General features: G+C 38.1%; 1 pseudogene; it reads right to left on the reverse strand.

The window, feature by feature from the left end:
- Window positions 1-10,892: 10,892 nt before the first annotated feature.
- On the reverse strand, window positions 10,893-12,154 carry LOC143530298 (transcription factor MYB53-like; annotated as a pseudogene).
- Between the last annotated feature and the right edge of the window lie 10,273 nt (window positions 12,155-22,427).

Below are 22,427 nucleotides of genomic sequence, written 5' to 3' on the forward strand. Positions count from 1 at the left end.
GATAGTATTCAGTTGGGGAAAGTTTCAAGAAGAAGCCTTTGAAGAATTAAAGAAGAGACTCACGCAAGCTCCAATCCTTGCTCTACCCGATGGTGACGAGGATTTCGCTGTTTGTGCTGATGCCTCACATCAAGGGTTAGGTTGCGTGTTGATGCAACGAGGGAAGGTGATAGCTTACGCGTCTAGACAGTTGAAGGTCCATGAGAGTACTTATCCGACGCATGATTTGGAGTTAGCAGCTGTAGTGCATGCTCTTAAGATATGGAGGCATTATCTATACGGTACTAAGTGTACTATTTATACAGATCATAAGAGTCTAAAGTACTTCTTCGAGCAGAAATAATTGAACATGAGGCAGAGAAGATGGTTGGAGTTGATTAAGGATTATGACTGCGACATTAAGTACTATCCCGGTAAAGCTAATGTAGTCGCTGACGCGTTAAGTCGTAGGAATGAGGAAGTCCTTGCAACAGTGAAGTCATACAAGTTGATCATGAACCCGAGTCTTTTGAAGAAATCATCAAGGTGCAGTCAGAGGTGTTAGTAGATGAAGGGTTAGTAAAGAAAGAAAGGATTTATGGCCAGCAAGATGAGTTGATGGAAAACACTCATGGAGTTAAGACTAGGTTCGACCGTATGTGGATCCCACGCCATGGTGATCTTAGAAGTCGAATCTTAGATGAAGCTCATAAGTCAAGGTACTCAATCCATCCTGGAGCTACAAAGATGTACCAAGACTTGAAAAGAGATTACTGGTGTCCAGGAATGAAGAATGATGTAGTGGATTATGTTAGTAAGTGCTTAACTTGCTTACAAGTCAAAGCCGAACACCAAAAGCCTTATGGGAAGATGCAACCGCTAGAGATACCTGAGTGGAAATGGGAACACATCACCATGGATTTCATAACTAAGCTACCTCGTACAGCTAAGCAACATGATACCATCTGGGTGATTGTGGACCGTTTGACCAAGAGTGCTCACTTTCTGCCCATACGAGAGGCTATCTCGTCAGAAACATTAGCAAACTTGTTCATTAAAGAGGTTGTGGCTAAGCATGGAGTACCGTTATCAATCGTGTCTGATAGAGATACACGGTTTACTTCTAGGTTCTGGAAGAAATTCCATGAAGCTATGGGGACGAGGTTGAACATCGGTACGGCGTATCATCCTCAAACCGATGGACAGTCTGAAAGGAGGATCCAAACCCTTGAGGATATGCTACGTGCTTGTGTTTTAGATTTTGGTGGAAGTTGGGATGATCATCTGCATATGGCAGAGTTCTCCTATAACAACAGTTACCATTCAAGTATTGGTATGCCACCGTTTGAGATGCTTTACGGTAGACGATGTAGAACCCCGGTATGTTGGGGTGAGATTGGTCAGAAAGAAATGGGAAGCCTAGAAGTGGTTCAAGAAACGTCTTCAAAGTTCGATCAGATCAAAGCAAGAATGAAAGCCGCTCAAGACAGACAAAAGTCTTATGCAGATAAGCGGCGACGACCAATTGAGCTTAACGTTGGTGACTATGTGATGCTCAAGGTCTCGCCTTGGAAGGGGATTATCCGTTTTAGGAAAAGAGGAAAGTTGAGTCCGAGGTACATTGGACCGTTCAAGATTTTAGATCGTGTGGGTGAAGTAGCTTATAAACTGGATTTACCCGATGAGTTAGAAGGAATTCATTTAACCTTCCATGTTTCTCATCTGAGGAAGTGTCTAGCTGATGACACGTCTCACGTGCCATTGATGGACATTGAGGTTGATGAACAATTGAACTACATCGAGCAACCGATAGAGATCGTTGATCGCAAGGAGAAGCAGCTTCGTCACAAGATTATACCTTTGGTAAAAGTGATATGGAAACACCGCAAGGGATCAGATGCTACTTGGGAAGCCGAGGAGGAGATGGGCAAGTTTTACCCTAGTTTGTTTATGTAATAGTTAGGTTTCGGGGACGAAACCTCTTTAAGGAGGGAAGACTTGTAACATCCTAAAATTTATAATGTTAAATAAAGAAAGTTACGTTTAGTGATTTAGCGTTAATAATTAATTAATATCGAGTAAAGAACGGATCATGGACTTAGATTAATTGAGATGGGTTAAATGAGAATGGGCCTTCGGTCCATGGGCTTTAAGGGATATAAATATCCCCTAAACCCTAAACCATCATTCATTTCCATCTTATTCTCTAACACCCTCCAAAACACATACACACACCACACCGCCATATACGGCCGGCGGCCGAGGGAGAGAAACGAGCAAGATCCGAGAGAGAGTAAACGATTAGTTGTGATTAAACAAGTTAAACGAGATCCAAACGAGCACAAAAGTCAGCCGTGCACAACTGAGGAAAGGGATTACGATTAACGGTGAACGTAACCGTGTTCAGGTGAGTTTCTAGCCCCACTTCTGTGTTATGTTTTCGGGGCTGTGTGCATACTCGATATGTTTGTTAATACACTTATCCTAAATGATAAGTGTATGCCTTATATGAATGATGTGAAATGTATGAATGATTGCTTGTCAGTACGTGAACGATCTTCGGATATAGCACGTACTGTCAGGTTGTAGTGTTACGTATAAGGTGAGTATAATGTATTTGCTCATATGTATGAATGCGATAAAGTTAATAAACAAAGGAAAGGCACGGTTGTATGGTAACAAAGAGGGACCAGACGCTTATAATATCTGTGATGTTAGGGACCAGACCCTTATAATATCTGTGATGTTAGGGACCAGACCCTTATAATATCTGTGATGTTAGGGACCAGACCCTTATAATATCTGTGATGTTAGGGACCAGACCCTTATAATATCTGTGATGTTAGGGACCAGACCCTTATAATATCTGTGAGGTTATAGGGCGAAAGGCTCTTTAAAACGTATGATTATGTATGTAAAGAAAGTATGAAGGTAAGAATGAAAGTATATGCAATTATGTGTGTATGAAAGAAAGTTAAGAGGTTAAGTATGAAATGTAAGAAGGTATTGTATGATTATGTGATTAACTAGAACTCACTCAGCGTAGCTGACTTTTAGTATGCACGCAGGTGAGTAGGACGAGGCAGCTCGCTTGAGGAGACACGTGGCACCGAATAAGAGGCTGCCATCGGAAGACTCAAGACGTTTAAGTTTAATGTTTCGTTAATTTTGAAAGACAAAATGATGTTTTAAGACAAGACGTGTTTTGTTATGAAATGTTTTATGAAAGCTTTTATATTCCGCGAACGTTTTAATTAACTCTGATATTTAGAACTGCGTTTATGAGTAAATCCAACACGAAAGTAGGGCTACCGGTAACGGGGCCTTACACCATTTGACTAACAACGTGGATGATCAAGTCAATAGTGAATTTGTACTTTTAAAGCACTTTTTGTGATCATGTTTAGTGACTTATGAATTGGTGATAAACCGCGGGTTTGCTCTTTTTAAGCGTTTTGTAATATGAATAAATCCACTTAGGATTTAAGCATATCAGATGATAAACCGTATACCGACCCATAGTCTTCATTCCCTGGGGCATCCCATCAATACAGGATTTAAGGCCATAAAACCATACGCCTATGAAGTGTTAGCCACTTAACTAGCAGTTTTTTCATTTATGTTTATATCACAAGCCATCTAGCATACTCTAATGTTAAGCCTATCCAACCATTGTGTTATAGACTATTCATATTAAAATATATTTAAAGTTCAATTAAGTCTACAATCAAATTATCCTTTCATTCTCAAGGCTGAACCTAACGACACATCCCAAATTAAGTGTGTTCTCGTTTTATTTATCTCATATTATATAATAATTTTGAAAAATAACCTCCGATTTTTCTATCATTTTCCATTATTTTGCAAAAAATTTTAATTCAAGGAACATTAAAACTTTTAATTTTTTTCAATTTCTATCCCATCCCCACACTTGAGGCAAACATTGTCCTCAATGGTTAAAATTTAAGACACAAAATAGGGACGAGATTAAAATTTACTTGACAATTTTCGAACCAGGCCTAATGTGATGGTGGTTATTATTATACAAGAATACAATTACACTTTTAACACAAATACTAACAAAACAAATAATGTTATGAAAACGAAATCATCTGATAGAAAAGAAAACTCTCATGTGCAACTCTCGTGCCCTCGGTGATCTCTCGGTGAAGTTAACTCCTCAACTCTCAAAATAAAATCTGCAGACTCTCAAACATGTAGAAGCAAGCTTCTCACAAATGTTAAAAATATAGGTCTTTTAAATCGTTTGCAAAACCATTAATTTTAAATTGCCAACCACGATTAATTAATTTCATAACCAAATTTATTAAACGAGTAAAAATGTTAAAAGACCTAACTCACTTTCGTAGGAATCACGATTGCATTTAGTGTATGCAACAAGCCCTTTAAACCCCCCGATAGCCCGGTTGGACGAGTATGGTCTCGTGAGGGTTTATAGTGAACTACACCCACAAAGTTCAACTATAAAATATACATGTACTTGAATACAAGGCCGGGTTGCCTCCCGATTAGCAGTAAGTTTTTTTTAAGGTCTTCAGCCGGACCATTACCTGATTTGGCGATTATGGTGGTCTAATGGAGTGCTTACCTTCCTCCACCAAAGTGGTGCACTGTCCATGACACTCCATCTTGGCCCAAAACATACCAATCTTCTTTGTTCATTTTCAAACCCCGGTGGCCTCCTCACCTTCTCCTTCTTTGGCGGTTTCTCCTTACTTGTCTTACCTGTCTCATCATGAACCACCTTTTTTCTTGCATGTTTGAAATCATCACCTGACTTTGCCACCTCTGCAACACGTATCTTTACCGCATTTAGCTCCTCTTTTTCTCTCTCCCGCTTCGACCTATCAAACACAAAACTTTCTTCTTTGGTGTCATCCTCACTTACATGAGGAAGACACGTGTTAGTAGCACCTAAACTAGAAGATTTATTTTCACAAAAATAATCAAATGACTTTGAAAAAATATGCAAAATTAACTTACGATTACCAAATGCCATGCACACTATTCCGTCTCGGCAATTGATTTGAGCATTTAATGTTGCCAAAAACGGTCTCCTCAATATCACTCTCGGCTCTTCTTCATTCTCTACCGGTTCATAATCCAAAACAAGAAAATCTTCAGGATAGTAAAAATCACCAGCCTTTACTACAACTCCAACCAACTTCCCTCGGGGCCGTCTTCAAGTGAAATCAGCTAACACCAATGTGGTGTCAACTTCTTGTAAAGACCCAAACTCAAACCGGTCATAAACACTCCCCGGTAGAACACTTACACTCGCACCATAATCAACTAACGCCTTGGTGGTCTTGAACTCGCCAATCTGAATGGGAATAAGTGGTGCCCCAGTTTCAAATTCTTCAACTGTGTCGTTCACCCCATGATCTTCAATGGTGATTGCACTCACGTGTACATTTTTACCATTTGATGAACTGCTACTCTGATGGCTCGGGTTCTTCACAGTATCACTTGGTAGCTTGGATGGATTCCTCTTCAAACTAGCCACTTCCTCAGCTAGCTGGCTCACCTGTTTATCCCTCGCAGCATTGGTTTTCTCTTGAAGCTTTAATCTTTGATTTACGCTTTTATTCTGAGCCTCCTGGTCTGTCTTCATCTGCTTCAGGAAATCCATCATGTCCTTAATCGACTCTTCCTGATTACCCGAAGAACTTCCTTGACCTTGAGCTACCCCTTGACTTTGCTGACCCTGCTGATAACTCTTCTGATAAACCTTATTATAACCACCCAACTTTCTTTGATTATACCCGCTTTGACCGCTACCCCTTTCGTTCCCATATTGACGCTGATTCGACTGATAACCTGCTTTTTAGGAATTACCTTGAAAATTTGGGTTTTGTTGTGTGTTCGGGTTTCTGTAACTGAAGTTGGGATGGATTCGGAGGCCCAGGTGATAGGTGTTTGAATTCATATTATTATTGTACTTCTTCTCACACTGAACAAAATTCACTTACTCTTCTTCTTCCTCTTCGTCTTCCAACACGACCCCACAAGTAACCACTACATGGCCTATTCCACCACAACCTACGCAAACTAGATACGCTTTTCCTGATTTGCCTTTTCTTTCACTCCCACACCCATCAACTGATCCAACTTTCTTTCCAACCTGGCCATACGATCATCCGACTCACACTATCCACGACTTTCACAGCTGCCCTTTTTACCATACGATTCGACTGAGCTTGCCTTTTTGAATTCATTGCATGTCTCTCCAAATGTTGCCAATCTTCATTCTCATCATTAGTCAAAAAGGACCCATTTGTGGTCGACTGAAGATCATGCACATCGTCACTCGACAACTCGTCATGAAACGCCTTAATCAACTCCCACAGCGCAATCCTGTGATGCGGACAGGTTCTCAACAACCTCTTGAACCTCGTAAATGCTTCATGAAAAGTCTCACCCGAACCTGCTAAAAGTTTCTGATGGAGGTTCGGGCCTCGGATGTTCTCTGTGGTGTGTAGTACTTGTCCAAAAACTAATGCGCCAGATCTTGCCACATGTAAATGCTCGCTGACGGTAGAGATAAGAACCACTGCTTCGCTAGATCTTTAAGACTGAACTGAAAAACCACTAGCTTAACTTCATCAGCAGTGAAACCTTGACTTGAGATAGTGGCACAAATTGCATTAAACTCGCTCAGATGCAAGTACGGTTCTTCTGATGCTTTCCCATGAAAAGTAGGCATCCCGGTCAAGTTACTTTGCCTTACTGAAAACGTTCTTCCTTCTCTCACCGGGATCACAATGGGAAGCGGGTTCGTGGTCACTTGTGGAATGAAGTGGCTTTGAACCCCCCCGAATGGGCGGTGGAAACAATGCCCTCGGAACCCCATCATCAAACTCATATTCGGGAAACTGCGGCTCGATAATCTCTTGTCGTCTTTGGGCTCGGCGGTTTCTCGGCTGTTGAACGGGAGGGGGTTGTTGTTGTGGTCTTCTATAATACTGACCCCTCGATCATCCTCCATCTCTTCTTCATCCTCAAACTCATAACAATCGTTAAATCCCCTCCGCCGATCATACTAGAACTCGACTCTATTGCGCGGTGGTTCAGACCTGATTGAACGATCATCTCTCATTTGATATCTTCTTTGAGCTCTCGGGTTTCGGTTTTGGTGAATGGGTGGGTTGAATGGTGGTAGGTCATGGATTGGTGGGTTTTGTGTAATGTTTTGTGGGATATTTGGTGGAATGGGTTGTTCTCGATTGTGTGGCGGGTTAAGGTTATCGGGTTGAAACACAGGTGGAACCGGGTAGGGGTTATCTTCTTGATGATTCATATCTTCTTCTTTCGGTCTTGAAGTTTCACCCCTTCTTTGTTTTGTTTGGTTTCTTCTCGCGGATTTCTCAATCTCAGGATCAAACTACAACACCTCCTTGTCTCGAACAAACCTCAAATGCATCAACCTAAAAGATAAACTGCACACCACAAGCAAGCACACCCACGTAAAATCAACGAAGAAAAGAAATTAAACTAAAATTAAACTACATTACGCTAATTTAAACTAAACTAAACTAGCACTTAGCGCGTTGAGTCCCTGGCAACGGCGCCATTTTGACGTAGGTTGCCGCGATCTACTCAAAAACAATTAATTAAAGACTTAAATACCTATAACTAGTACGGGTAAGTAAGGTCGTTTCCATAGGGATTCAAGGAAAGTGCTAATTTTAATATGACTAAATTAATTAGTTAACTACGGCGGACAGACGATGTCAAGCGGTTTTTAGAAAAGATTTAATTAAAACTTAATTATTACTTAAAAACTTTGCAAACAATATTAATTAAAACATTCATTCTAGGTTCGGTTAATGTGATATTCAACTTAATCCCAGATTCCCTTGATTACGCAATAATTACTAAACCTAATAGTTTGATTGTGATATCAAACGATACCCTAACCGAATTGATGACACAATTGAACTTGGTTTACATAATTACCAACTTATGTTTGTTAAAACTAGTAAAGGAACAATATTTGATGATAACTAATCAATAACATAAGAGCTCAAACCCTAAATGTTGATGAACACAACCAAACAAATAATGCATCAATTAATAATCCCAAACACAAGTTGTTTAAAGAATCAATCAATAATTAAGCAAGACCAAAGCAATAACTCAATCAAGCTCATAAACCGTAAGTATTAGAATCTGGTCAGAAGTTAAAATACACAAAAACCTAGCCTAGAATGAACAAAGAACTTAGCCAAGCATCGACATATCGATTATATCACTTATCTTAATGAACATGCAAACCCGAGATGAACCGGAAGCCTTGGAATGATGGAAAATCGTCCTAAGCAACCTCTTTTGCCTCTGGAAGTCGATTTTAGCTTAATAGGGAGGTTAAGGGGTTTAAATAGGGAGAACCTAAATTTTTGGCCGACTTAAGCATCTTCGCGTATCGCGAAGATGTCCCAGCATGCTTCTTCGCGTATCGCATAGGACAAAATAGTCGTGGCCGACATCCTGCAACTTTGCGTATCGCGAAGTTGCCCTTCTTTGCATCTTCGCGTATCGCGAAGATGTAAAACGTCATATTTTTCATTTTTCATTTCTTGAATGCCTCGTGATGCGTGCACGTCCAATCTTCACTTCTCGATCTTCATTCCAAGCCCGTAAATATCCTCGTTAAGCTCCATAGCTTCCAATATCCTAAAACACGTAAACAATGCTTAAAGTACCAATGTTTATTCGATTATTTACCTAAATATAACTAATTAATAAATACTAACTAACTTTTCCCCAACCATCGGTGGTCAACCTCTCAAAATCGTGGATATGGATATTTTCAACCAACCAACTCTATGGAAATTCCGGAGTCTTTGTTTTTCATTTCTTCATAAAAACACGGGGGCAACACCGTCCAACAGAGTCTTAAATTTGGATTAGTTCTTAATTTTGCATATCGAATAATCATCAATCTTTTTGTCCATGCTTTGATGTGCTACAAACATATTTATCAAAAATATTAGTTACTCATTTATGGGAAACATATATAAAAGTATATAAAACTTTAGATTTTACCGTTTCAGAAAGCGAACCATTGGACTCATACCCTAACAAAGTGCCCCAAAATCTTCTATTGAGTTTTTTCATGGGTAGAAACTTTGTATAGCAAAATGGGGCGTCTCCGTTAATATAGAACTCAACTACATCTCTTGACCAACTGTTTTTCTTTGGAATCGAAACTGCAAAATTATTTTTTTTGGGTATTCAGGAAAATATGAAGAAGATGCCGAACTAGCAGTATGAGGTCTCGTTAAACACCTCCAAACATCATCAGTCCATCTTGCCAATTTGGAAACTGGTTGTGAGGAAAAAAATTCTTCATTTTCTTCTTTGTCCTTTTGGTGCGCCATTTATAAGAAAATTAAAAGTTTGAAAAATCGAGTATGTATCAATGGCAGGGTTGATGTAAAGATGTTAAATATGAAGCATGCATTTATAGTCCTTATTTCTAACGGCTATATTTTCTCCACACACCATCTATACGAGTCCTATAACCTTATACGACTCGTATACGTGGTGTTTTTGTGCGTGAAAAATGGGTCATGTATGTTTTGAACACTTTACTAACATCGCCCTATACTAGTTTTTTCATTTGAAACAAAATATATTGTCTCGTACGAATTTATCTCGTATAGCTCATACAGCTCATACACATAGTCGTATAGGAGGTTGCAAGAAAATTCAAATTCATCTCGTATAGCCCATACTAGTCGTATGGGGGGTTACTCGTATAACTCTTCTCGTATTAAAGGGTCAATGGATTCTGACATAAAGCTGACTTGTATACGATTAGTATAAGCTATACGAGTCGTATAGGTAGGGAAGGGTGTCCAAATAGAACACTGGGTGTCCGAATAGAGAAAGCCTTTCAAAAAGGTTACTTTGCAAGCCATGCCTTCCACTATTTATAGTGGAAGTGTGGCCATGCATACTTCATTCATAAGAGCCCAATGGCTTTACTTACAAGGCCTCGGACCCAAACATACATCAAATGCTAAACGAAAGCATAGCATACAAACGATAATTAGCTAAAAAATACAGAAGACTTATAAAATTCAAATGGAACCTACAATCTCATCACGATTGTAGAACGTATCCGAACCAAGGTTGTAAAAGTCGCTAGGCGGACCTTAGGAGGCCGAATGGTGAGCTGGGTGTACTCAGAGAACTCGGGAACTACTCGGAGAGTACTCAAAAATGGTAAATATGAAGAAAGTTAAGTTTTGGATATATATGTCAAATATTATAAGCATAATAATATTTATAACAAAATAAACGAATATCAATATAGATAAGATATATACATTTTTAAATACTAAATTATTCCAAATTTTGCTAATCATTAACTAAAAATAGTATTATTCTTTTTTTAATATTACAGAAATACTAATTACGTTCATTTTTAAGTCAAAATCGGCCCAAGTTGCCGACTAGATGTGATTCTGCCTGAGATTGACAACATTTGAACCATTCTTTGAAACTCGACGAAGTTAAAGAAATTCTCCTTGACGTCATACCTTGTAGCGAGTACTCAGGGAGTACTTGACATTGAAAACCTACTTTTACAACATTGATCCGAACCCTTACTAATTATAAAACCTACATTATTTTGGGTGGTATATCTACATGCCCTGGTAATGTGTAAGAAACGAGATTGCTAAAAGAAAACATCTGTCGTATTCTTGAAGCTGTCTTTCATAGCTGATTCGAGATCTAGCTATTACCTATAAAACAAATGTTGGTACTATATATGACACTATTTGTCCTCAATGTTATTATCCAACAAAGTTTGCTTGTATTAAACCATGTTACTAATAAGGTTAATTTTTGAATAATTAGTCATAGCAAACAATTTTATAAACAGCAACACATTCAATAAAGACTATAACAAATTTAGTCTCTAAACAATAGAAAAAATAAAGCAATAAAGCTAGTTACAGTCCCATGCAAGTTGATCCAAAGATCCCACATTAGTATACATTGTGGGCATCAGTGCAGCTTCCATGAAATCTAAGTCAATGTTACACCCATCAAATGAACCCATATCCACATTGGTCTGATTCTGGACCACACCACCACCTCTCAAATCCAAGCCCTTGTTAACAAACTCATGAGCCACCACTCCTTGACCCACCATCGTCGGCTGCAACATTTCTTGATACGCTTCTGGTCTTCTTGCAGGCTCAAAAGCCTCTCCAAGATCACTGTTTGCAGCTCAAGATTGCATCGCGGTCCCAAAATCAAGTGGTTGCGAGGAAGAAGATAGTAGCAATAACGTGGGCATTTTGGTACTTTCAACCAAATGTTGGCTTGAAAACCCTAGATTAGATTGATCATACTTAACATCATTCTTCAAAACAAGATTGTAGTCTTGATAATTGAGGTTTGAACTCCGGTGGGTTAACGAATTTTCATATAAATTATGACTCATTGCAAGATCATTAACATTCAAATGAGGTCGAAAAGGCTGGACCTTTTTCGCATCTTTGGTTTGTGATGATGTGTTGTTTATAACGGAGAAAACCGGCTTAGTGGAATCGATGCTTCTACTATTATTAGCATTAAGAACCGGGATCTGATGTGGAGAAAGAATGTTATGAGTGTTTGGATCCAAACCCTGAGCAATAAGTTTCTTCTTGATACAAGAATTCCAAAAATTTTTAACCTCATTATCAGTTCTACCCGGTAGATGTTTTGCTATTTGCGCCCATCGGTTTCCAAGTATCCGATGAACATCGATAATCGTTCTTTCTTCATGCTCAGTGAACGAACCACGCCTCAGATCGGGCCTCAAGTAGTTTATCCATCTCAATCGGCAGCTCTTTCCGCACCTTTCCAACCCTGAAAGTTCAATCACAAATGTTACAAAACTAACATTATAACTCCAAGAACATAATTCCAGAAACCCGAAAACTGAAACCCTAAGGACTAAACCCTAATCTTGACCATGTCAAAGATAATAAGAAATATGAGTACTAGCCTGCAAGTTTAGGGACAGAACTCCAGCAGCCATGGCCATGATTGGTGATGTGTTTGATGAGTTTTTCATCTTCTTCAGGTGACCATAACCCTCTCTTAACCTTCTGTTTGGTGCAGCAGTGATGGCCCATGGATCTACCAAAAAATCTCCTTCATAACAACAGCTCGTATCTTACCATATATTATATATAATGCCAAGATGGCTACTCCTCCTATATTTTATTAATTAAAATATGATTATTTCTCTCCTTCTAGAATGGTACTTAATTATATTCTTGGAAAAGTAGTAACTTATGCTTTTCTTTTATGGGAAAGATATCCTAGAGGTTCTCCAAATACTTGTTATGTTATAAGTATTTGATTTAGATGAAGTGTACGTCACATAATCATATATTTGAATTAGTTAATTTTTGTGGCCCTACGCTGAACCTCACCTGTTTCTAACGGTTAACAATATATTCACATTAAATGCATACGTATATTTGTCGAGAGTGTGTCTTGGATAAGAGAATTAACAGTAGGGCGTTTTTGGGCACTTAATAGGAGATATGGCACAACTTTAAGAGGAGAGGAAGAACGGGTTTTGTGAGTGGTCGAGAAGAGAAATATTTTATTTTTAACCAAAACTTTGAAACCCGTGATTGTGGATGCCTCTAATGATTAAGATTCTTATATGCATATAATCTATACTACACTAGAGTGTTATATATTTTGTGAATATTAGGAGATATATAATTAGCCGAATAAAGTTACAAATAGTTGGGCAGTTTTTCTTAACATAAATTATTATTTTAGTTTCTCCAAATTTGATTACATATAGAAAAATGTTCAACATGAAACATGGTCAAAATTTAAAGATAAGCCTCCATCAGAGATGTCATAAGTTGATTGAATATTTGGATAAATATAAAGCTTCGTTGTTACTCTTCTTCGTTATAGTAAAGTAAGTAAGTTAAAGTTTACAATTTACCCATTAAAAAAACCAAAAACACATGACCCTTTAACAAGAAACATCCTTAACCATTTTCCTTCATTTTCAACTAACTAGAAAACCCCACACAACTTAATTCCTGTGCATATAATTTATCAATATTTATTTCCCAAGTCTGCTAGAAAAAGGATATTTTAGACCGCATTTTCGGTGAAAAATCGATCGTGAAAGGCTCATGCAACAGGAAACGTGATGACAAAAACCTTTGTGGGAAATCTCATTTGGGTACCACGGATTATTTTGCGACTGAATTCAACAATCGCAAATTATGGACCAAAAGTTTTGGGACCAATTTGTAACTGATTTTGTAGACAAATTTGCGAAGTTAATTTTAGAACCCGCATATCTGTGACCGATTTTCTTAACAGATTTACGGTTGATTTTATTTTATTTTTTGAAGATAAATATTTCTTGAAATATACAAATAAGAATCAAACATAAAGTCTCATAAATAAATATATGTCTTCAGTCTTTACACACAAACCAAGCCAAAAGAATATACAAATAAACAATTTTTTACTATAAAAATAAAACAATTAAAAATTTTCTTCCAAAAGCTGATCATTAGTCTTCATTAAAATACAATAATTCGATTTTCCCGTTAAATTCTTCATGGCCTTAGAAGGCCCATATCCAGGATATCAAAACCACATGTGAACATCATAAGCTAAGAACATAAAAAAGATGCATAAATATCTTCTCTAAAACTAGATATGTATATATTTGAGTTGATGATGTGCAACATATACTTTGATTTTGTTTGAAGTTTATCGGCTGCGTACAAATATGACGTTAATCATGTCATCTTGTTTATCCATTAACAGTAATGGGAAGTACGAGAACTCGTAGCAGTTGTCACATTCAATCTTTCAATTTCAAATTACGTTGCGCCAGATTCAAATTCTTTAGGTTGAATCGTGCATATCATCGAACTAAAACCTTATTACAAGCTGTACATTCTTTAATATTGTATAAAGAAACATAAATTATAAGATGCTGAAATCCTATATATAACGTATTTTTTAATTAGCTAGATGAACATATTGGATCAAAATGAACACAGCTAAATGAAGCAACAGCAAAAAGACAGGTTAAATGAAAGGTGTGCCATACACACTTTTCGTCAATCATATACACATTGAATATATTAACACGTTAAGATAACACAGCTGTAAATATGAGTGACAATCTTGACACACACATATAAAAGAAGACAAATAAGTCAATGTTTTAAACTTTTATATATATGTGGATGGCAGATCGATGAAATGGCAAACAAATAGCCATAATCTTGGAAACCAATATCATAAATATTTTTATTTTTAATATACAAATGGTTCGGATTCTGTTTAATTTTTCAGTCATTTTAGGTTGTCGTCCTGTTTTGGCGGTTCCTACATGTTGCGCAGCCCTAACTTGAACTAAACGAGTACCAATACACTACATAAAGTTGACTGATCCGCGACTAGTATATAAGTCATTATAAACACCTAAAAGGGTATAGTAACACAAAGAACCCCCCCCCCCCCCCCCCCCCCAACACACACACAAAGGTCCAAGTATCAATGAGTTACTTAAGAGCTTGAGTCAAACTTAATACTAGAAGAATTTCTGAGGACCGTGATTACTGACTTTTTACTATTGATTTGTACGAATCGAAAAGTTTGTCGTGATTTTGACCATAAAAAGGAAAGCCTATAAATATGGATGGAGTGGAGAACTAATGATAATGTGGCCATTTCATAGATATTCTTTAATCAATTTCACAAGATACGGTAGCTTGCACCCTAAACCCTCTAAACGAGACACACATATATTGGATGGATCCTATACATATCTATTTTAAGATGCTAAACATGCGAAGCAAAGGAAGAAACGAGATTACCGTGAATACCATAATTATACTACAACACAATATATAAATAAATTTTCACTACAAAATATTGTAACTAGCTAGCGTAATTTATTATGCTACAATTGTACAAGTAGCGTAATAAGATTACTCATAGTTGATTTTTATGGTAAAGTGTAATTACACTATACGAGTGATTATCAACTTGCAACCGCGTTGTCTTGTCTCTTCAATTCGTAAGCTTCATGTACTTTTTTGATTATATATATTCTAGATTTGTGTTCATTGGTAAAGTTCTTAACAGACAGTCGATTTGTGGTCAATAAAATGGGTGGGGAACAGGGAAGGCTCTCATACAAAAAATTAAAATTAATTGAAAAGCATTTTCATTTAACAACACATTTTGTATATTTAATTTAAAGATATCATTTTCTTTTTTTCTAAATTTTGTGTGTATTCTAAAACCATCTCATATACCATGTTTTATTTCTATTTATATCTTACTCACAAAAGTGTTTTTCATATTCCTATACTCACATAATTATATAGAATGATGAACAGTAACCCTTATAGAGAATTACTATTACTCTTTACTATATATTTTAGAGTATGATGAATGGAATGTAAAAGCTAAATAAGTAAATTAGTATATATACTTTTCTTCATATTTTAGAAATAAAAGGTAATAAAAGCATGAGATGTGAATGCTCTAAAAATGTTAGCCTCATGGACTTGAATTGCATGATATGGAAATAACGTAGGGTAAAAAGATGGATTAAGAAATGAAAATATTTAGCCAATCACATGGACGAACACATAACCTAAACCAACTCTTGATATTATTGATGATATTCTATACAATGTCTATTAACGAGGATGGTTAATTGGTTCTAGTTTCAGATTGTGTAATTTAAGCGTAGATCACCGATACTGTTTGGAAACTTAGGCCGTACCCATCAAGCAACTCGATTACTGTGGTTGTCAATGTTTCCATGTCTATTTCGTTTTACATATCGAACGGCGAAGTTACAGTTCCCCGCTGCGCGTTAAACTGAGTGGTTTTTTAGTTTTACTATCAAACCGAAAATGAAGGGGTATATGATCTAGAAAGTGTTGCATGTTTAAAAGATAGCGAAAAAGATGTTTTCCCCAATCCAAGATTGCTAGATAGGGAAAGTCATTTACTAAATTCTTGTAATCAATGAAATGTAGTGATGATTATGATTAGTCTGGTCTCAACTTTCATCATTCTTCTTATTGCTATACTAATTATAGCAATAATATTATTATTAGTTATTATTATTATTATTAAGGCCTTTAAGAAAAATATTACTATCATTAAGAAAACTACATAACATCATTCGAGTAACTACATTTCTAAATTCTGCCATCATATAATAACAAAGTTAATTTCAATTCTCTGTCCCAAATCTCACTGTTACTCTCACACACAAGAGGTGTAAGCAAACCAAGTCAAAGCTCGAGCTCGACTTTTTTGTTTATTAATTAACTAGGTTATTGTAGGTCTCGAAACGGGTGGATCTAACAACAATTTTTTGATCAACCGAACTTAGTGCTAGCGGAAATCACACCAAGTCACCTAAGTGGTCTCGGATCTTGAGAAGTTATTTCGTGTTTAGAGAGGAAGAGTGAGAGAGAGAGAGAGAGAGAGAGAGAGAGGAAAGTACTAGAAAGAAAGTAAAGGTATGAGAAATTGAAGAATTTGGCAAAATGTTCTTTTCACTCATGCCATGCTTCCTATTTATAGGGAAGCATGCATGAGAAATGTGTCATTATCAAGTGCCCAATGTGTTTGATTATATTAATTCCCTTGGGCCATAAATACAAACAAGATAAACAACTAAAGCCCAATACATACAAATGTTCAATACAAAAGACTAAATAAACAAAAAGAGATCTAACAATCTCCCTCTAGTCTTTAGTATATCCGTCGGTGTCGTATTCCAGCCAGTCGTCCTCAGATAGTGGAAGTTCAACAAGCCTTATGACAAACTTGTTGAATGCTTCAACTATCCGGTCAGTGTTCTGACGTCCAATGTCCTTGACGGTTCGCAGAGGCGAGTTGTATAGCTTCTTGATGTCTTCTATATGCAGTCCCATGAACTCGTGCTCGTCAAATATACGAATTTCTTGCATGTTTCTGCAATGTATGACGGCTTCCCCTGTAGTTTTATCGAATTCCCAGCCAACGAAGTCTCGGAGAATGTTGGGAATGTAGGGCTCCCCATGGTATATAATGTGACAGTTCTTTGGTGCCCTGTATATCCACATGGTTCGTGGCTCTCCGATGGCTGGGTCAATCTCTTTTGGGTTCTTGAACTTCCGACCCTTATTTACTTCAAAGTCTTTGTATCCAACTTTCGATTGATGATGTAAGTGGGTTTTGACCTAGCCTTCCAATGAATCTTCATGTTCACCTGTACCCAGAGCTTTACGTAGGTAGTTGATGTCGAGTTCAGGCAGAGTCTTTAGCTCGTGATGGGTCAGGTAAATAAGATCTCCACTGAATCTTCTGATCGCCCAACACATGTTCCCCTGATTGTATTTGGCATACACAATCAGAATGTCGTCGTGATAGGGATAGTTGAGGCTGCGGATGCTGACACGACTTGACACTATATGAGTCTTTCTTTTCTTCGGTGTTGCTTGTGTCAAGTCGGCAGCTGGATTTGAGACAGGATCTGTTGCAGGGGCCTCTAAAGCTTGAGCTGGTGGCGTGTCAGGATTCGGCGAGTAGTTGATGTAGTCGTCAATTGTGTCTACTGCCTCCTCTGTTCCTGCAATTAAGTCTGCCAAGCTCTTCCCAGCTTCAATAAACCCATCCATCATCCCTGTAACATTACCTGCAAAAACATCTTCTGGAAACAACTCTTTATACATGCTGTCAATCCGCGAGTCGTGTTCCCTGACTTTGCTTGTAGAGTCGTGTGCAACAGGGTCTTGTACGTGATCCTGAGTGTGTGGAGGTGATTGAGTGTTAACTCCACCTCCACCTCCTGCTGCACTGGCTCCTCCATCTCCACCATTTCCTCTATCATCATCACCATCCTTGTCATCTTCATTGAAACTGTCATGGACGTTATCGTCCTTGTCTTCGTCTTCGTCATCATCATTTTCTTCATTGGCACCTTCATCTCGTTCGGTACCACCACCAACTTGGACCTGAGGTTGAATTACATGTTCAGGACCCAAGCTGGTACCAACAGCGCTTCCGGTTTGGCCAAACTGTTGTACAATGCGACCAACAGTTGCCTCGTCTTCAAAACTTGCAACCTGAGCTCCTCGCAGGGCCACACTTGGACCTGCGGTAGATTGAGTTCCACCTAACTGAGAAGTCTCACCAGACCTTCTCCAACTCTTGAATACTGTATCAAGTCTGTCCTCCAAGCCATGAAAGTCATCATCACGCATGCCCATAAGATCAGAGGCAGCTTGATATTTGCTCACCAGATCCTCATTTGTCTTCAACTGCAGTGCATTCAGACAGTCATGCTCCGTTACCTTGGATTGAACGGCCTCTATCTCGATTCGGAACTTAGCGTTTTCAGCAATCAGTGTATCGAGAGAGGCAGATGATGCTAACTGACTTTCTATCATGGAGACTCTGGAGTTTGTAGCCTCTTTCTCAACATCAAACTTTCTTGTAGCATCCTCAATCATCTTTTTCAAACGTTCTTCAAGAGCATTGGCAGCTGGTAAATTCCTTTCAAGTGTAGCCACTCTATCACCAAGCCTTGAGTGGCCTGCCCTCAGATTAGCATTTTGGGAAGATTCATGGTTCATCAGCACATGTTGATTCTGGATTCGGGTGTGGAGAGTGTTGATCAAGAGGCGTTGACTTTCAATTTTGGCCTCATTCAATTCCTTCTCCTCCTCTAAAGCCTGAACCCTTGCCTTTAACTGCTCTTTCTCTTTTTCATCTACGATCTCCTTTTTCTTCATATCTTTGATGAATGTTAGGAGCACCATCTCACGTTCGGCCCTCTTCGCGTTTGATTCCTCCAGTGCGACGATCCTATCGAGGATAGGATCGGCGTAAACCGGAGGTGTCAAAGACTTCCCTTTGGTGATGGGTTTTGGTGGGAATACTATGGAAGGTGGGGTCACGGACATCGTGGATGGTGAGGTGATTTGGAAAGGTACGGTAATGGATTGGGTAGGTATTGGTGAGGTTGTGGAGGTAGGTGGTGTTGAGATGAGTGGTAATTGGGTTGGTATAGGTGAGGTTGTGATGGTGGGTGATTTTGAGAATATGGAGGTGTATGGTATGGGTTCTAAGTTTAAAGGTGTCGGTTATTTTGGTGGTGGTGAGGTAATGACAGTTTGGCTCCATAGGCTTGTGGTTTGGATTGGTGAGCTAAAAATAGAGGATGCGAATATTGAGGTGGATGTGGGTTTAGTGGTAGGTTGTGTGGGTGGTGTTATGGTTTGGGATGGCTCAGTTTGGGTTGGTTGTTTGGGTGGAGTTGTAGGTTGTGGTTGTGATTTTGGTGTTGAGGTTTGTGGTTGGTCTTAAGGTGGTGAGGGTAGTATTTGTGGTAGGAAGGTTGAGATAGGTTGTTCCTTTGGTGAGGGCTCGGGTGAGTCATGGAGCATGGTTTTGGTTTTCTATAGGCTGGAATTTGGATCTTGGCCACGTCTAGGTCCCTAAGGGATTTGGCTATGGTTTCCTTTGAAATTACAGGTGAGTCAGAGGGTTTACCTGTAGAGGGAAGCTTGACAATGAGCTTGGGAGGCTTCTTGGAGTCCCCAAGTCTCTTGATACGCTTCAAGGGATTTTGCTTCTCCTCTTCTTCTTCAGCTCCAACCTTGGCTTTACCCTTTCCAGAAGAACCACCAACGGAAGGCTCGTCGGCTGCCTTTCGTTTAAGATCATGCTTTGTCTTTGTTCTGTCTTCAGCAGGCTCATCTGATGAATCTTGTTCAGCTTCAATCTCAACCTCAGTCTCAGGAATCTCCCCACTTTCAACAGACGCCTCATCCCCAGCAGGCTCTGTTTCCTCAAACAAACCGAACTTAGGACCTGGTCTTAGTCCCACATACTGATGTCCCTTCCCTTTGGTGCTCAACAAAACACCAAAAATCGATAGCTTGATCTCGTTCACGTGATAAGGATCTGGAAGTGACTTCTTGTCTTTTGCCTTCTTGTGAGGAGGCCTGGGTACCTCAGGCATCATATCGTCTATAAGCATCTGTAAAAATCTTAGGTACATAAGCCATGAAGGGGAATTCTTCACATTAGCCATCATACACAAGAATATTCTTCGTGAATAGTTGAACTTCTCTCGAGTTGTCAACGCAAACATAATCCGCACCCAGTCAACCCTCATGCTATCGAACCCTCCACGAATATCAGCAAAGCAATGGGTCACGATATGGAAGAGAGACCTCCAATATGGCAGGAGGTGTTTCTTCTCCAGGCTCTTCCACTCCATGTCGTATCCCATCTGTGTCACAAAGTCATTCAACGTAGCCCAGTCTCCCTTCTCATACTTGTAATCTGGCTCATCAATGATCTTTAGTACCCGTCTTATATCTCCATTGGTTATCGTCAATTCCTTCCCAGCAACTTTGGTTGTAAATGAGAGAGCATCCTCAGCAACCTTTACAAAAGCCCAGAAATCCAACACCCATTTGGAGTAAATTGCTGGGTTGGCAGTGATAGCATGCACAAGGGGTGACTGCTTTAGCCTCTTGACCATAGACGTGAATACTTTATCAGCTTTCCCTTTAGGAAGCCCGAGAGCACAAAATTGATTATGACCCTGAAATCAATCATTTAGATCATGAGAATCATCGTTAAACAAAGCTAATCAATAAAAGATAAGTTATATACAAGAGACTTAGGAATTTACACATACTTAACTTAGTTAAATGTAAAAGGTTAATTCATTATGTACATTTTTAGTTTAATAAGTTACGAGATGATTTTAGTATATTTACATATCAATTAGTCCAAGATATACAATGTTAACAGTCCATAATAGTCCAAGGTAATAATGTCCAAACAGTCCCGTAGCCCAAGTCCAGAACAGTCCACCCTTCTAAAAAATTTCCTAAGTATAAGATTTTCGCATGGGAGATGTTTCGCTTCGCATGAGCACGCGAAGCGAAACCCATTGTATGCGAAAAAATCAAACTTGTCAACTTTTCATCCCTTTTTCCATTCTCCATGGTCGCCTAGACCCGAATTAGGTTTCTGGAGATTTTAAACCAAAATCCCTTTGGTTTACTTGGTCAATCGGACCCTTTAACTCATGAACTAACCCTAGATCTATAAACTGTACAATAAACTCTAAAAACCAACAATTAATGATGATAAACATAGATCTAGATGCCTAATAACAGTTTATAATCAAGATTAAGACAACATATTTGAAGATCTATTCTTTGATCTAGCCGACGGTTCATATGAACCGCCGCCTCGATCCATGAGAACCCAGAATTAAGGATGAATGGATGATCGATGTTTCTTATGAAGTTATACCGAAGGTGTGGGTTTTGGATTCATCATCAAATATGATAAAGAGTGGCCGAATCTTTGAAGATTTGAGGATGGTTTATGGTTTGAGAGGATAAGTAAGAGAGAGAAAAGAGAGTGAAATGTGAAAATGTTTTGGTGAATAGTGAAAGAGATTTTGTTGGCCCATGTATATAGGGTCAGCCTATCTTGCGATAAGGTCAAAACATCGCGAGTATTCACCGAAAATTACACTCTCGGTCCTCGGTCTTTAAAAAGATTTGTATATTCAAATCCAAAAAACATTTACCCACCGAATGCAAGCACTTGTTTATTTTTTTTAATTTTCTTTTATCGATCTTTGACTGTTAACGTTTGCATGGATGATCTCTTTAGCAAAATAAAATAAAGTAAAAATGTTTAAAAATAAAAATAAAAATAAAAATAAAAATAAGAATAAAAATAAAATTAAATTAAAATTAAAAACTAAAAATAAAATTAGAAAGAAAATAAAATTAATATACATAATATTTTACAAAACAAAAGTTTAAAAATAAAAGTAAAAATAAAATAAACTAAAATTAAAATAATAAGCCTTTTAAAATCTTAAAATTTAGAAGTAACTATTTAGAGGGATTGATATAAAATAAATATTGAATTAATTTACATAATATCGTTAAGAACGATCACAACGTGTAATCATATTGATTTGTAAAGCCCTAGATTGCGTTTCCATTTTGATATTATTGTGACACAAGTTCATCATTGATTATAGATATTGTCCACTTGTTAAGCTTGACAAGTGTTTTGATGTTAACGTGATACATTTAAGATTCAATTAGGCACGATACTTATGCGGTCCCCACTTAAACAGACATGTTGCTGATTCCATCATATCTCGGGCCTACTTTGTGTTGACATATCACCTCAACTTGACTTAAACCTTTCTTAGTTGATTACATTACTCTTATTAACATACTTGACACTTTGTACTTTGTACACTCGACATTTTGTGCTTTGCACACTTGACTCGATCTAGAAAAGTTAAAATAAAGCAGAAGATTCAGGGCCTTAACAATCAGATATTGTAT

This window comes from Bidens hawaiensis, unplaced genomic scaffold, assembly GCF_021521415.1.
Source record: "Bidens hawaiensis isolate Kalapana, Puna unplaced genomic scaffold, B.hawaiensis_p1.1 tig00008893_1, whole genome shotgun sequence".
Taxonomy (NCBI): domain Eukaryota; kingdom Viridiplantae; phylum Streptophyta; class Magnoliopsida; order Asterales; family Asteraceae; genus Bidens; species Bidens hawaiensis.